Genomic DNA, 16,223 nt, shown 5'->3' with positions numbered 1-16,223 from the left:
TCAGTGATACTGGTTATAAATGAGGTAGATAGATATACAGTATGTAGAAGAACATTATCAATAACCATATCAGTTATACTGGTTATAAATGAGGTAGATTGATATACAGTATGTAGAAGAACATTATCAATAACCGTATCAGTGATACTGGTGATAGATGAGGTAGATAGATATACAGTATGTAGAAGAACATTATCAATAACCATATCAGTTATACTGGTTATAAATGAGTTACATAGATATACAGTATGTAGAAGAACATTATCAATAACCATATCAGTTATACTGGTTATAAATGAGGTAGATTGATATACAGTATGTAGAAGAACATTATCAATAACCATATCAGTTATACTGGTTATAAATGAGGTAGATTGATATACAGTATGTAGAAGAACATTATCAATAACCATATCAGTTATACTGGTTATAAATGAGGTAGATTGATATACAGTATGTAGAAGAACATTATCAATAACCATATCAGTTATACTGGTGATAGATGAGGTAGATTGATATACAGTATGTAGAAGAACATTATCAATAACCATATCAGTGATACTGGTTATAAATGAGGTAGATAAATATACAATATGTAGAAGAACATTATCAATAACCATATCAGTTATACTGGTGATAAATGAGGTAGATTGATATACAATATGTAGAAGAACATTATCAATAACCATATCAGTTATACTGGTTATAAATGAGGTAGATAGATATACAGTATGTAGAAGAACAATATCAATAACCATATCAGTGATACTGGTGATAGATGAGGTAGATTGATATACAGTATGTAGAAGAACATTATCAATAACCATATCAGTGATACTGGTTATAAATGAGGTAGATAGATATACAGTATGTAGAAGAACATTATCAATAACCATATCAGAGATACTGGTGATAGATGAGGTAGATTGATATACAGTATGTAGAAGAACATTATCAATAACCATATCAGTGATACTGGTGACAGATGAGGTAGATAGATATACAGTATGTAGAAGAACATTATCAATAACCATATCAGTGATACTGGTTATAAATGAGGTAGATAGATATACAGTATGTAGAAGAACATTATCAATAACCATATCAGTTATACTGGTTATAAATGAGGTAGATTGATATACAGTATGTAGAAGAACATTATCAATAACCGTATCAGTGATACTGGTGATAGATGAGGTAGATAGATATACAGTATGTAGAAGAACATTATCAATAACCATATCAGTTATACTGGTTATAAATGAGTTACATAGATATACAGTATGTAGAAGAACATTATCAATAACCATATCAGTTATACTGGTTATAAATGAGGTAGATTGATATACAGTATGTAGAAGAACATTATCAATAACCATATCAGTTATACTGGTTATAAATTAGGTAGATTGATATACAGTATGTAGAAGAACATTATCAATAACCATATCAGTTATACTGGTTATAAATGAGGTAGATTGATATACAGTATGTAGAAGAACATTATCAATAACCATATCAGTTATACTGGTGATAGATGAGGTAGATTGATATACAGTATGTAGAAGAACATTATCAATAACCATATCAGTGATACTGGTTATAAATGAGGTAGATAGATATACAATATGTAGAAGAACATTATCAATAACCATATCAGTTATACTGGTGATAAATGAGGTAGATTGATATACAATATGTAGAAGAACATTATCAATAACCATATCAGTTATACTGGTTATAAATGAGGTAGATAGATATACAGTATGTAGAAGAACATTATCAATAACCATATCAGTGATACTGGTGATAGATGAGGTAGATTGATATACAGTATGTAGAAGAACATTATCAATAACCATATCAGTGATACTGGTGATACATGAGGTAGATAGATATACAGTATGTAGAAGAACATTATCAATAACCATATCAGTTATACTGGTTATAAATGAGGTAGACTGATATACAGTATGTAGAAGAACATTATCAATAACCATATCAGTTATACTGGTTATAAATGAGGTAGATTGATATACATTATGTAGAAGAACAATATCAATAACCATATCAGTTATATTGGTTATAAATGAGGTAGATAGATATACAGTATGTAGAAGAACAATATCAATAACCATATCAGTTATACTGGTTATAAATGAGGTAGATAGATATACAGTATGTAGAAGAACATTATCAATAACCATATCAGTTATACTGGTTATAAATGAGGTAGATAGATATACAGTATGTAGAAGAACATTATCAATAACCATATCAGTGATACTGGTGATAGATGAGGTAGATTGATATACAGTATGTAGAAGAACATTATCAATAACCATATCAGTTATACTGGTTATAATTGAGGTAGATAGATATACAGTATGTAGAAGAACATTATCAATAACCATATCAGTTATACTGGTGATAGATGAGGTAGATTGATATACAGTATGTAGAAGAACAATATCAATAACCATATCAGTTATACTGGTGATAAATGAGGTAGATTGATATACAATATGTAGAAGAACATTATCAATAACCATATCAGTTATACTGGTTATAAATGAGGTAGATAGATATACAGTATGTAGAAGAACATTATCAATAACCATATCAGTGATACTGGTGATAGATGAGGTAGATTGATATACAGTATGTAGAAGAACAATATCAATAACCATATCAGTTATATTGGTTATAAATGAGGTAGATAGATATACAGTATGTAGAAGAACATCAATAACCAGACAGAGGCTCTCTGGATGTTTACTTTTTGCCAAAAACAAGAAAATAAAAATAAACCGTTAGTTTTATTAGAACATTGTAAAAACATTTTTTAAATTAATGATGATAGGTTAATATTTTAATATTGCATTTTTTTAACCAAACGTTCTAATATTTGTTTAGCGCCCCTGTCAGTTACAGGCCCTTAGAATTGTCCTATGTTTTTCCCCCCATATGGCACCCCTGGGCCTATATGATATTTGGTGAGTATAGGCTTTATTCTGCAATAACAGGAAATGTATGCCTACTTCTAATTATTATAGAATGTAAAGAAACATCGTTTTTTGCTCGCCTTACTAACAGCCAATGATTGCATCCTGTTATTACATTAAGCCAGGTCTACCTGTTCTTTAGTTCTGAATAAGAGTCTCGTCATATATTCCCCATCTGCACCAGGCTACTACTAGTCTACTTTTGTCTTCTTACAATGCAAGACTTCAACCACTAGAAACTGGAAGGACGCCTGGTCTAAAGTTAGCGGGAGGATTAGCAAATTCTCATGTCAAGTTCACTTTTTATAAATGACAACATTTGCGTGAAAACTGGCACATGCATGTTTTGTGGCATATTTTGTGTGTAGACAACGTTTACAAATGTGGCCCTGGTATTTTACATAGAGCAAAATACTTGAAATAGCTTATCTATTTACTACTGTGAAGTGGGTTCAATTAAACGAGAGATGGGACGAATGGTAACCTCGTTGTAGGCCTATATGCTACCTCGTGAGAATGAAAACATCACGGAAAAGGTGAGGAATTTATTATGCAATGATCATGGAAACGAAATAAATAAAAGTCTGGGAAATAGATGGCTATTTATAATTATTTTAAAATGCAAAGATAAACTAAATGGATGTTCTCTCTTCTCACTAACAGCAAATGATTACATCTTGTTATTGACCTTGTTATTGTTATGAATAAGCGTGTCCATCATATCCCACATTTACACCAAATACTAATCTACTTGCCTTCTTGAAATGCAATACTTCAACCACTAGAAACTGTGCATACACATGGTCTAAAGTTAGCGGGAAGGAGAGTGTGTGTGTGTGCATCTATGTGTCTGTCTGCGAGTGTGTTTTGTGTTTGTGTGTCTTCACATAAACCTATACCTGTTGAACCCGCCTACTGTGTTGAAACAAGGAAGTACATTTATAAGGAAGTAGAGGCAGAACTGGACACTGTCGGTCGAAGAAAAATGTTTCTGAGGTTTGTAGCGTTCTTTTACCATTTTATGTAGAAAAGTGTTTTGGAGAAGTTAGGCCATCGCAGAGAGAGGTGATTTAGGCAGTAAGACATCCGCAGAATTGTTAAGTTATTACAATACTGATTTCAACTTTCAATAATGATCATTTTAGGCTTCCTTACATTGATGCTGATTCATATTGATCAGCCTAGTCAATATGTATCAATGTTATATTATAGGCTACAGGGCTATGAGGTAGGGTATGGGGTTATATTATAGGCTACAGGGCTATGAGGTAGGGTATGGGGTTATATTATAGTCTACAGGGCTATGAGGTAGGGTATGGGGTTATATTATAGTCTACAGGGCTATGAGGTAGGGTATGGGGTTATATTATAGTCTACAGGGCTATGAGGTAGGGTATGGGGTTATATTATACTCTACAGGGCTATGAGGTAGGGTATGGGGTTATATTATAGTCTACAGGGCTGTGAGGTAGGGTATGGGGTTATATTATAGGCTACAGGGTTATGAGGTAGGGTATGGGGTTATATTATAGTCTACAGGGTTATGAGGTAGGGTATGGGGTTATATTATAGTCTACAGGGCTATGAGGTAGGGTATGGGGTTATATTATAGTCTACAGGGCTGTGAGGTAGGGTATGGGGTTATATTATAGGCTACAGGGTTATGAGGTAGGGTATGGGGTTATATTATAGTCTACAGGGTTATGAGGTAGGGTATGGGGTTATATTATAGGCTACAGGGCTATGAGGTAGGGTATGGGGTTATATTATACTCTACAGGGCTATGAGGTAGGGTATGGGGTTATATTATAGGCTACAGCGTTATGAGGTAGGGTATGGGGTTATATTATAGTCTACAGGGTTATGAGGTAGGGTATGGGGTTATATTATAGTCTACAGGGTTATGAGGTAGGGTATGGGGTTATATTATAGTCTACAGGGCTATGAGGTAGGGTATGGGGTTATATTATAGTCTACAGGGCTATGAGGTAGGGTATGGGGTTATATTATAGTCTACAGGGTTATGAGGTAGGGTATGGGGTTATATTATAGTCACAGGGTTATGAGGTAGGGTATGGGGTTATAATATAGGCTACAGGGCTGTGAGGTAGGGTATGGGGTTATGTTATAGTCTACAGGGCTGTGAGGTAGGGTATGGGGTTATATTATAGTCTACAGGGCTGTGAGGTAGGGTATGGGGTTATATTATAGGCTACAGGGCTGTGAGGTAGGGTATGGGGTTATATTATAGTCTACAGGGCTGTGAGGTAGGGTATGGGGTTATATTATAGTCTACAGGGCTGTGAGGTAGGGTATGGGGTTATATTATAGTCTACAGGGTTATGAGGTAGGGTATGGGGTTATATTATAGTCTACAGGGTTATGAGGTAGGGTATGGGGTTATAATATAGGCTACAGGGCTGTGAGGTAGGGTATGGGGTTATATTATAGTCTACAGGGCTGTGAGGTAGGGTATGGGGTTATATTATAGTCTACAGGGTTATGAGGTAGGGTATGGGGTTATATTATAGTCTACAGGGCTGTGAGGTAGGGTATGGGGTTATATTATAGTCTACAGGGTTGTGAGGTAGGGTATGGGGTTATATTATAGTCTACAGGGCTGTGAGGTAGGGTATGGGGTTATATTATAGTCTACAGGGTTATGAGGTAGGGTTAGGGTTATATTATAGTCTACAGGGTTATGAGGTAGGGTATGGGGTTATATTATAGTCTACAGGGTTGTGAGGTAGGGTATGGGGTTATATTATAGTCTACAGGGTTATGAGGTAGGGTATGGGGTTATATTATAGTCTACAGGGTTATGAGGTAGGGTATGGGGTTATGTTATAGTCTACAGGGTTATGAGGTAGGGTATGGGGTTATAATATAGTCTACAGGGTTATGAGGTAGGGTATGGGGTTATATTATATTCTACAGGGTTATGAGGTAGGGTATGGGGTTATATTATAGTCTACAGGGTTATGAGGTAGGGTATGGGGTTATAATATAGTCTACAGGGTTATGAGGTAGGGTATGGGGTTATGTTATAGTCTACAGGGTTGTGAGGTAGGGTATGGGGTTATGTTATAGTCTACAGGGCTGTGAGGTAGGGTATGGGGTTATATTATAGTCTACAGGGTTGTGAGGTAGGGTATGGGGTTATGTTATAGTCTACAGGGTTATGAGGTAGGGTATGGGGTTATATTATAGTCTACAGGGTTATGAGGTAGGGTATGGGGTTATATTATAGTCTACAGGGTTATGAGGTAGGGTATGGGGTTATATTATAGTCTACAGGGTTATGAGGTAGGGTATGGGGTTATATTATAGTCTACAGGGTTATGAGGTAGGGTATGGGGTTATATTATAGTCTACAGGGCTATGAGGTAGGGTATGGGGTTATATTATAGTCTACAGGGTTATGAGGTAGGGTATGGGCGATTGATTTATTTGCGCTCTTTCACATCCCGGAGGAAGACGTGTGTCACGTCATCTAGTTTCTTTGTAGAAAAATAATTGTCCCTCTTGTCAATTCGGTAAAAAGTGACATGCGGTAATGGGCATTGAAACTAAATGTGACCGACAGACTTGATTCGGTCTTACGTAGCAACATTTGAAATTGTGTTTTTTACATTGGAAAAAAGCAGAGACAGAGATACAAAATGGTATATCATACACTGCATTTGAGGAACAATGGGAAAGTAATTCTACTTTGAAAGTTGATAAACCTGAAACCCCACTTTTGTGAAAATGGCCCCTGAATGTTTTTGGTGCGCCTACTGGAGAGCTCTCCTTTGTCTCCACCCATTCAGCATTGTTCACACCCTCTTAAGCCTTAGCCCCACCCATCTGTTTAAGGATTCACATGTGAGGTCATGTGATAAACAGTGAGTAGTGTAGTAAAGATTAAGACTAAAAGTAGTAGCCTACAATAAGGAACAATCCCAGGTAAGCAGAAAGTGTCCAGATAAAAATATTGTAGAAATGTTAGATGATGCTAATCCAGACATTAAACTGATGGGTCATGTGACAGAAATGCTGTATCCCCCAGCCACATCTAGCTAAGTGGATGGGTCTCTACAGAAGGTGGAAACTGTACAGACAAATGGTTACTTACGTAGTAGCAATATCAGAAATATATTGTGTCAATATAAATAATATAAATAAATAAAAAAAAACAAGTGTCAATGTAGAGAAAGAACTACAGAATATAATAACAAAATAACAAAATAAAATAACAATATCAATAACCATATCAGTGATACTGGTGATAGAGGAGGTAGATTGATATACAATATGTAGAAGAACATTATCAATAACCATATCAGTTATATTGGTTATAAATGAGGTAGATTGATATACAGTATGTAGAAGAACATTATATATAACCATATCAGTGATACTGGTGATAGATGAGGTAGATAGATATACAGTATGTAGAAGAACATTATCAATAACCATATCAGTTATACTGGTTATAAATGAGGTAGATTGATATACAGTATGTAGAAGAACATTATCAATGACCATATCAGTTATACTGGTTATAAATGAGGTAGATAGATATACAGTATGTAGAAGAACATTATCAATAACCATATCAGTTATACTGGTTATAAATGAGGTAGATTGATATACAGTATGTAGAAGAACATTATCGATAACCATATCAGTTATATTGGTTATAAATGAGGTAGATTGATATACAGTATGTAGAAGAACATTATCAATAACCATATCAGTTATACTGGTGATAGATGAGGTAGATTGATATACAGTATGTAGAAGAACATTATCAATAACCATATCAGTGATACTGGTTATAAATGAGGTAGATAGATATACAATATGTAGAAGAACATTATCAATAACCATATCAGTTATACTGGTGATAAATGAGGTAGATTGATATACAATATGTAGAAGAACATTATCAATAACCATATCAGTTATACTGGTTATAAATGAGGTAGATAGATATACAGTATGTAGAAGAACAATATCAATAACCATATCAGTGATACTGGTGATAGATGAGGTAGATTGATATACAGTATGTAGAAGAACATTATCAATAACCATATCAGTGATACTGGTTATAAATGAGGTAGATAGATATACAGTATGTAGAAGAACATTATCAATAACCATATCAGAGATACTGGTGATAGATGAGGTAGATTGATATACAGTATGTAGAAGAACATTATCAATAACCATATCAGTGATACTGGTGACAGATGAGGTAGATAGATATACAGTATGTAGAAGAACATTATCAATAACCATATCAGTGATACTGGTTATAAATGAGGTAGATAGATATACAGTATGTAGAAGAACATTATCAATAACCATATCAGTTATACTGGTTATAAATGAGGTAGATTGATATACAGTATGTAGAAGAACATTATCAATAACCGTATCAGTGATACTGGTGATAGATGAGGTAGATAGATATACAGTATGTAGAAGAACATTATCAATAACCATATCAGTTATACTGGTTATAAATGAGTTACATAGATATACAGTATGTAGAAGAACATTATCAATAACCATATCAGTTATACTGGTTATAAATGAGGTAGATTGATATACAGTATGTAGAAGAACATTATCAATAACCATATCAGTTATACTGGTTATAAATGAGTTACATAGATATACAGTATGTAGAAGAACATTATCAATAACCATATCAGTTATATTGGTTATAAATGAGGTAGATTGATATACAGTATGTAGAAGAACATTATCAATAACCATATCTGTTATACTGGTGATAGATGAGGTAGATTGATATACAGTATGTAGAAGAACATTATCAATAACCATATCAGTGATACTGGTTATAAATGAGGTAGATAGATATACAATATGTAGAAGAACATTATCAATAACCATATCAGTTATACTGGTGATAAATGAGGTAGATTGATATACAATATGTAGAAGAACATTATCAATAACCATATCAGTTATACTGGTTATAAATGAGGTAGATAGATATACAGTATGTAGAAGAACAATATCAATAACCATATCAGTGATACTGGTGATAGATGAGGTAGATTGATATACAGTATGTAGAAGAACATTATCAATAACCATATCAGTGATACTGGTTATAAATGAGGTAGATAGATATACAGTATGTAGAAGAACATTATCAATAACCATATCAGAGATACTGGTGATAGATGAGGTAGATTGATATACAGTATGTAGAAGAACATTATCAATAACCATATCAGTGATACTGGTGACAGATGAGGTAGATAGATATACAGTATGTAGAAGAACATTATCAATAACCATATCAGTGATACTGGTTATAAATGAGGTAGAGAGATATACAGTATGTAGAAGAACATTATCAATAACCATATCAGTTATACTGGTTATAAATGAGGTAGATTGATATACAGTATGTAGAAGAACATTATCAATAACCGTATCAGTGATACTGGTGATAGATGAGGTAGATAGATATACAGTATGTAGAAGAACATTATCAATAACCATATCAGTTATACTGGTTATAAATGAGTTACATAGATATACAGTATGTAGAAGAACATTATCAATAACCATATCAGTTATACTGGTTATAAATGAGGTAGATTGATATACAGTATGTAGAAGAACATTATCAATAACCATATCAGTTATACTGGTTATAAATGAGGTAGATTGATATACAGTATGTAGAAGAACATTATCAATAACCATATCAGTTATACTGGTTATAAATGAGGTAGATTGATATACAGTATGTAGAAGAACATTATCAATAACCATATCAGTTATACTGGTGATAGATGAGGTAGATTGATATACAGTATGTAGAAGAACATTATCAATAACCATATCAGTGATACTGGTTATAAATGAGGTAGATAGATATACAATATGTAGAAGAACATTATCAATAACCATATCAGTTATACTGGTGATAAATGAGGTAGATTGATATACAATATGTAGAAGAACATTATCAATAACCATATCAGTTATACTGGTTATAAATGAGGTAGATAGATATACAGTATGTAGAAGAACATTATCAATAACCATATCAGTGATACTGGTGATAGATGAGGTAGATTGATATACAGTATGTAGAAGAACATTATCAATAACCATATCAGTGATACTGGTGATACATGAGGTAGATAGATATACAGTATGTAGAAGAACATTATCAATAACCATATCAGTTATACTGGTTATAAATGAGGTAGACTGATATACAGTATGTAGAAGAACATTATCAATAACCATATCAGTTATACTGGTTATAAATGAGGTAGATTGATATACATTATGTAGAAGAACAATATCAATAACCATATCAGTTATATTGGTTATAAATGAGGTAGATAGATATACAGTATGTAGAAGAACAATATCAATAACCATATCAGTTATACTGGTTATAAATGAGGTAGATAGATATACAGTATGTAGAAGAACATTATCAATAACCATATCAGTTATACTGGTTATAAATGAGGTAGATAGATATACAGTATGTAGAAGAACATTATCAATAACCATATCAGTGATACTGGTGATAGATGAGGTAGATTGATATACAGTATGTAGAAGAACATTATCAATAACCATATCAGTTATACTGGTTATAATTGAGGTAGATAGATATACAGTATGTAGAAGAACATTATCAATAACCATATCAGTTATACTGGTGATAGATGAGGTAGATTGCTATACAGTATGTAGAAGAACAATATCAATAACCATATCAGTTATACTGGTGATAAATGAGGTAGATTGATATACAATATGTAGAAGAACATTATCAATAACCATATCAGTTATACTGGTTATAAATGAGGTAGATTGATATACAGTATGTAGAAGAACATTATCAATGACCATATCAGTTATACTGGTTATAAATGAGGTAGATAGATATACAGTATGTAGAAGAACATTATCAATAACCATATCAGTTATACTGGTTATAAATGAGGTAGATTGATATACAGTATGTAGAAGAACATTATCGATAACCATATCAGTTATATTGGTTATAAATGAGGTAGATTGATATACAGTATGTAGAAGAACATTATCAATAACCATATCAGTTATACTGGTGATAGATGAGGTAGATTGATATACAGTATGTAGAAGAACATTATCAATAACCATATCAGTGATACTGGTTATAAATGAGGTAGATAGATATACAATATGTAGAAGAACATTATCAATAACCATATCAGTTATACTGGTGATAAATGAGGTAGATTGATATACAATATGTAGAAGAACATTATCAATAACCATATCAGTTATACTGGTTATAAATGAGGTAGATAGATATACAGTATGTAGAAGAACAATATCAATAACCATATCAGTGATACTGGTGATAGATGAGGTAGATTGATATACAGTATGTAGAAGAACATTATCAATAACCATATCAGTGATACTGGTTATAAATGAGGTAGATAGATATACAGTATGTAGAAGAACATTATCAATAACCATATCAGAGATACTGGTGATAGATGAGGTAGATTGATATACAGTATGTAGAAGAACATTATCAATAACCATATCAGTGATACTGGTGACAGATGAGGTAGATAGATATACAGTATGTAGAAGAACATTATCAATAACCATATCAGTGATACTGGTTATAAATGAGGTAGATAGATATACAGTATGTAGAAGAACATTATCAATAACCATATCAGTTATACTGGTTATAAATGAGGTAGATTGATATACAGTATGTAGAAGAACATTATCAATAACCGTATCAGTGATACTGGTGATAGATGAGGTAGATAGATATACAGTATGTAGAAGAACATTATCAATAACCATATCAGTTATACTGGTTATAAATGAGTTACATAGATATACAGTATGTAGAAGAACATTATCAATAACAATATCAGTTATACTGGTTATAAATGAGGTAGATTGATATACAGTATGTAGAAGAACATTATCAATAACCATATCAGTTATACTGGTTATAAATGAGTTACATAGATATACAGTATGTAGAAGAACATTATCAATAACCATATCAGTTATATTGGTTATAAATGAGGTAGATTGATATACAGTATGTAGAAGAACATTATCAATAACCATATCAGTTATATTGGTTATAAATGAGGTAGATTGATATACAGTATGTAGAAGAACATTATCAATAACCATATCAGTTATACTGGTGATAGATGAGGTAGATTGATATACAGTATGTAGAAGAACATTATCAATAACCATATCAGTGATACTGGTTATAAATGAGGTAGATAGATATACAATATGTAGAAGAACATTATCAATAACCATATCAGTTATACTGGTGATAAATGAGGTAGATTGATATACAATATGTAGAAGAACATTATCAATAACCATATCAGTTATACTGGTTATAAATGAGGTAGATAGATATACAGTATGTAGAAGAACAATATCAATAACCATATCAGTGATACTGGTGATAGATGAGGTAGATTGATATACAGTATGTAGAAGAACATTATCAATAACCATATCAGTGATACTGGTTATAAATGAGGTAGATAGATATACAGTATGTAGAAGAACATTATCAATAACCATATCAGAGATACTGGTGATAGATGAGGTAGATTGATATACAGTATGTAGAAGAACATTATCAATAACCATATCAGTGATACTGGTGACAGATGAGGTAGATTGATATGCAGTATGTAGAAGAACATTATCAATAACCATATCAGTGATACTGGTTATAAATGAGGTAGATAGATATACAGTATGTAGAAGAACATTATCAATAACCATATCAGTTATACTGGTTATAAATGAGGTAGATTGATATACAGTATGTAGAAGAACATTATCAATAACCGTATCAGTGATACTGGTGATAGATGAGGTAGATAGATATACAGTATGTAGAAGAACATTATCAATAACCATATCAGTTATACTGGTTATAAATGAGTTACATAGATATACAGTATGTAGAAGAACATTATCAATAACCATATCAGTTATACTGGTTATAAATGAGGTAGATTGATATACAGTATGTAGAAGAACATTATCAATAACCATATCAGTTATACTGGTTATAAATGAGGTAGATTGATATACAGTATGTAGAAGAACATTATCAATAACCATATCAGTTATACTGGTTATAAATGAGGTAGATTGATATACAGTATGTAGAAGAACATTATCAATAACCATATCAGTTATACTGGTGATAGATGAGGTAGATTGATATACAGTATGTAGAAGAACATTATCAATAACCATATCAGTGATACTGGTTATAAATGAGGTAGATAGATATACAATATGTAGAAGAACATTATCAATAACCATATCAGTTATACTGGTGATAAATGAGGTAGATTGATATACAATATGTAGAAGAACATTATCAATAACCATATCAGTTATACTGGTTATAAATGAGGTAGATAGATATACAGTATGTAGAAGAACATTATCAATAACCATATCAGTGATACTGGTGATAGATGAGGTAGATTGATATACAGTATGTAGAAGAACATTATCAATAACCATATCAGTGATACTGGTTATAAATGAGGTAGATAGATATACAGTATGTAGAAGAACATTATCAATAACCATATCAGTTATACTGGTTATAAATGAGGTAGACTGATATACAGTATGTAGAAGAACATTATCAATAACCATATCAGTGATACTGGTTATAAATGAGGTAGATTGATATACAGTATGTAGAAGAACAATATCAATAACCATATCAGTTATACTGGTTATAAATGAGGTAGATAGATATACAGTATGTAGAAGAACATTATCAATAACCATATCAGTTATACTGGTTATAAATGAGGTAGATAGATATACAGTATGTAGAAGAACATTATCAATAACCATATCAGTTATACTGGTTATAAATGAGGTAGATAGATATACAGTATGTAGAAGAACATTATCAATAACCATATCAGTTATACTGGTTATAGATGAGGTAGATTGATATACAGTATGTAGAAGAACATTATCAATAACCATATCAGTTATACTGGTTATAATTGAGGTAGATAGATATACAGTATGTAGAAGAACATTATCAATAACCATATCAGTTATACTGGTTATAGATGAGGTAGATTGCTATACAGTATGTAGAAGAACATTATCAATAACCATATCAGTTATACTGGTGATAAATGAGGTAGATTGATATACAATATGTAGAAGAACATTATCAATAACCATATCAGTTATACTGGTTATAAATGAGGTAGATAGATATACAGTATGTAGAAGAACATTATCAATAACCATATCAGTGATACTGGTGATAGATGAGGTAGATTGATATACAGTATGTAGAAGAACATTATCAATAACCATATCAGTTATACTGGTTATAAATGAGGTAGATAGATATACAATATGTAGAAGAACATTATCAATAACCATATCAGTTATACTGGTTATAAATGAGGTAGACTGATATACAGTATGTAGAAGAACATTATCAATAACCATATCAGTTATACTGGTTATAAATGAGGTAGATTGATATACATTATGTAGAAGAACAATATCAATAACCATATCAGTTATATTGGTTATACATGAGGTAGATAGATATACAGTATGTAGAAGAACAATATCAATAACCATATCAGTTATACTGGTTATAAATGAGGTAGATAGATATACAGTATGTAGAAGAACATTATCAATAACCATATCAGTTATACTGGTTATAAATGAGGTAGATAGATATACAGTATGTAGAAGAACATTATCAATAACCATATCAGTGATACTGGTGATAGATGAGGTAGATTGATATACAGTATGTAGAAGAACATTATCAATAACCATATCAGTTATACTGGTTATAATTGAGGTAGATAGATATACAGTATGTAGAAGAACATTATCAATAACCATATCAGTTATACTGGTGATAGATGAGGTAGATTGCTATACAGTATGTAGAAGAACAATATCAATAACCATATCAGTTATACTGGTGATAAATGAGGTAGATTGATATACAATATGTAGAAGAACATTATCAATAACCATATCAGTTATACTGGTTATAAATGAGGTAGATAGATATACAGGATGTAGAAGAACATTATCAATAACCATATCAGTGATACTGGTGATAGATGAGGTAGATTGATATACAGTATGTAGAAGAACATTATCAATAACCATATCAGTGATACTGGTTATAAATGAGGTAGATAGATATACAGTATGTAGAAGAACATTATCAATAACCATATCAGTTACACTGGTGATAGATGAGGTAGATTGATATACAGTATGTAGAAGAACAATATCAATAACCATATCAGTTATATTGGTTATAAATGAGGTAGATAGATATACAGTATGTAGAAGAACAATATCAATAACCATATCAGTTATACTGGTTATAAATGAGGTAGATAGATATACAGTATTTTAGAAGAACATTATCAATAAGCATATCAGTTATACTGGTTATAAATGAGGTAGATATATATACAGTATGTAAAAGAACATTATCAATAACCATATCAGTTATGCTGGTGATAGATGAGGTAGATTGATATACAGTATGTAGAAGAACAATATCAATAACCATATCAGTTATATTGGTTATAAATGAGGTAGATAGATATACAGTATGTAGAAGAACATCAATAACCAGACAGAGGCTCTCTGGATGTTTACTTTTTGCCAAAAACAAGAAAATAAAAATAAACCGTTAGTTTTATTAGAACATTGTAAAAACATTTTTTAAATTAATGATGATAGGTTAATATTTTAATATTGCATTTTTTTAACCAAACGTTCTAATATTTGTTTAGCGCCCCTGTCAGTTACAGGCCCTTAGAATTGTCCTATGTTTTTCCCCCATATGGCACCCCTGGGCCTATATGATATTTGGTGAGTATAGGCTTTATTCTGCAATAACAGGAAATGTATGCCTACTTCTAATTATTATAGAATGTAAAGAAACATCGTTTTTTGCTCGCCTTACTAACAGCCAATGATTGCATCCTGTTATTACATTAAGCCAGGTCTACCTGTTCTTTAGTTCTGAATAAGAGTCTCGTCATATATTCCCCATCTGCACCAGGCTACTACTAGTCTACTTTTGTCTTCTTACAATGCAAGACTTCAACC

At 31.9% G+C, this 16,223-nt stretch overlaps 1 protein-coding gene across 1 annotated transcript in view; it reads right to left on the bottom strand.

Moving 5' to 3' along the window:
* The window catches only part of LOC123744234 (NACHT, LRR and PYD domains-containing protein 12), a 294,132-nt gene that overhangs the window by 118,102 nt on the left and 159,807 nt on the right, over window positions 1–16,223 (bottom strand). The gene's annotated exons all lie outside the window — the stretch shown is intronic.

This window comes from Salmo salar, chromosome ssa08 (assembly GCF_905237065.1).
Source record: "Salmo salar chromosome ssa08, Ssal_v3.1, whole genome shotgun sequence".
Taxonomy (NCBI): domain Eukaryota; kingdom Metazoa; phylum Chordata; class Actinopteri; order Salmoniformes; family Salmonidae; genus Salmo; species Salmo salar.
The sequence above is the reverse complement of the archived record's forward strand: the minus strand, read 5'-3'. Positions and strand labels throughout refer to the sequence as shown.